The 2842-nt window shown below is 48.0% G+C and overlaps 1 protein-coding gene across 2 annotated transcripts in view; it reads right to left on the bottom strand.

Moving 5' to 3' along the window:
- Nucleotides 1-2165: 2165 nt before the first annotated feature.
- Nucleotides 2166-2842, bottom strand: part of PBX3 (PBX homeobox 3) — a 115242-nt gene continuing 114565 nt past the window's right edge. For both annotated transcript variants that reach the window (XM_075170866.1, XM_075170867.1), the window contains one exon: nucleotides 2166-2842. This exon is cut by the window's right edge and continues 897 nt beyond it. The gene's annotated coding sequence lies outside the window, so the exon portion shown is untranslated.

The following is a 2842-nucleotide window of genomic DNA, read 5'->3' as shown; positions in this document are numbered from 1 at the left end:
CACCATGGGTCTCTCCTCCAGACGTCCTCGTGCCTGTCGCAGGCCCGTGATGCACAGTGCGGTGATGACAGCACGCGCCTTCGTCAGGACGGTGCCGGGCACAGCAGACGGCGACTCCTGCGACCTGCTGCAAATCCCCCCGGCCATTCCTGCTGTGCTGTGTGCGGGGTCTCCGGGCTGGCACCCCCCAGGGCCGGCGGGAGCCACGGGGCACAGGGCTGGTGGGCTTTGCTCCTCCGCCACCGCAGCACGCTGGTGGCACGGGGCTGCGGCGGCTCCGGTCGCAGTGGTGCTCGCATGCACCAACAGCTCAAACCTGGGCACAGGAATCAGGATTGCGCCACCAAGCAGTCCCACGGGTGGGAGGGCTGAGGGTCTCCTCCCCATGCCAGGATGGGCACGCGGCGCTGCAGCAGAGGTCCTGCATGGCTGGGGGGCCGCGGCCCCCATCGGGGGTGCGTGGGCGGAGGAGGGATGTTTGCACGAGTCACTGTTCCTGCGCGAGACTCTGACGGCCCTTCGGGGTGTAGCTAGTGGGTGAAACACAATACCATCAACAGCACGATCCTAATACTGGTGCTCGCAGTAAACCCTTCTGATGTGTGATCAAGCCTCAAGGATAAAATGTTTATTATTTGCCATGTAACCACGTGGCTGTTCTCCAATGTAAGGAAAGGCCAAATTGCACTTGTAATTCAAAGGGACCCAAAGCCTTAATGCTGTAAAGAAGCACGCTAATGATGCCCAGCAGGCGCGGGGCATGCAAGTGTGGCCCAAAGGTTGTTGATGGCCTTCCTATGAACCTCCTCAGTGTGTGACAGGTCCTTGCCTGTGGCCAGCAGAGATGTGATCAAGATGAGGGACGCCTGTGTGTTCATTACGCTGCCTACGCCTCCACTGACACACTTTACATTTAAAATACTGTTTCCATTGAGCTGGAGCATAAACACTGCGCGTGTGGACTTGGGGATCTCCATTAGCAAATGCAAATCGTTCGGTGCTTTGTCCTCTGCACGCAGAATTCTTCAGAAGTCCACGGTCCCCATCTGCCCCAACTCTCGTTAACTGACAATGAAGGCTTTGCAATGCACGTCTAGTTATTTACTTATTTATTTAAATGCACCACCTGTAGTGAAAGAAGCAATGTTCAATTCTAGAACTGACCGAGAAGTTGCGTCTGCTCCATAAACAAAAGCAGAAGCAGTACCTGGTGCACGCGGGCACGTGGGATGCAGAGGGAGAAGAGTGTGGCCGCGGTCCTGGGGGTGAGAGCAGGTAAACAAAGGTATTTTACAAAATAACCTGATACAAGAATTGTTGATAAGAAAAGCTGACCCACAAGCTAATTGAATCATGCAAATAATCGTTTAGCCACCAAAACAACACCTGAAGGCTTCAACAGCTGACTGGAAAGGAAACGTGATGGGCAGGTGGCTCCTCCGAGCGCAGCCTAGCCTAGGCTCCAGCCTAGCCTAGGCTCCAGCCTAGCGCGGGCTGGTAGTAATGAGCGCTAGCCCTCCTCCTGCCTAGCTACACTAACCCAAGTAGTAAGTAGTTATATTTATCAAAGACCATTTGCTGCAAGTGATTAACGTTAATTTGATTTCCTGTGAGTCAATTTCCTTGAGATATGGTAAATAGGCTATTACCTGTTATTGACCTTTACTTTATTAAAAAGACTTAAAATTAGCATTTATATATATACGTCCTTCCAAAAAGTTTTTTTAATAAAGAAAAATATTTTTATAATCACGTTATACTTGCTAGCTGAGGCTGTAGTTCCAAAGTTAATGTTAAATAAAGATGGTAATTAAGAGTGGATATGATGATGATTTTTAAACTCATCTAAAGGACTGACCCCTTCCTTCGCCTCCACTTGAATTTCTGCTCCCGAGCAGAGCAGGGTGGAAGCGGAGGCAGGGGCTGCGGGGCAGCCTGCGGGTGGGAAGCCCCTGCCCTGCAGGCGCCTGCTCCTGCTCCTGCTCCTGCTCCCTGCCAGGATGCACCTCACCCAGGATTTCCAATCTTCGCCGGGCAAGAGGGCACCACAAGCTACCGGTATTTAAAGAAATGCTCAGCTCCTGCTTGGTGACAGCTTGCACTTCTGGTAGCCTACTCATCTCCTAGGTCTGACTTAAACTGAGCAGGAAGAAATTACGTCAACGTTTGATCATGAAAGCAAAAAGTTTATTCATGTTTGAAACTACATATAACTACCACGAGGAAGACTTTTCAATCCAGGGTGTAATCCAGTTAGAAAGTAACACGAAACGGTTTAATACATTAGAATCACTGCCACAAATTATTTTCATGACTCAATCAGTTTCAGAATCGCATACAATACAAAAGAGAGAAAGAAAGGGCCCCCTGTTACACAGGGGGAAATATACAGTACTGAATACTGAAGTCTGTATGCATTACAATTAGTTGTTGGTTTTTGCGTGGATTAGTAACAAGATGAAGAACATTCAAAATGTTTCTCAGTATTTACAACAGTTTCACTGTTTTGTGTTAAACCTAAGACCCCATGTTTCCATTTTCGCTTCTTTAAAAGTTGCCAATGCAACCCTGATTCTTTTAAAAGATTACAATGTACATTACATTTCATGGGGAAACAAAGAGTTAATTACAAGATGCAAAAAGATAAGAAAGAGACAAACTACAGCGTGAGTATCGTTCAGAGGTAGTAAGTGAGCACTCTAAGCTACAGAACATGTTGAAAGTCTATTGGTTTGTATGAGTTCGCATGAGGTAATAAAGCTGTGTTTGATTGGTGAGATGTATAAATACTCTTTTGCTACACTATGTACAACACTCCACATGACGGTGCTTTTTTCCTTTG

This window comes from Calonectris borealis, chromosome 21, assembly GCF_964195595.1.
Source record: "Calonectris borealis chromosome 21, bCalBor7.hap1.2, whole genome shotgun sequence".
In the NCBI taxonomy this organism is placed as follows: domain Eukaryota; kingdom Metazoa; phylum Chordata; class Aves; order Procellariiformes; family Procellariidae; genus Calonectris; species Calonectris borealis.
This window is presented reverse-complemented; position numbering and strand designations above follow the sequence as displayed.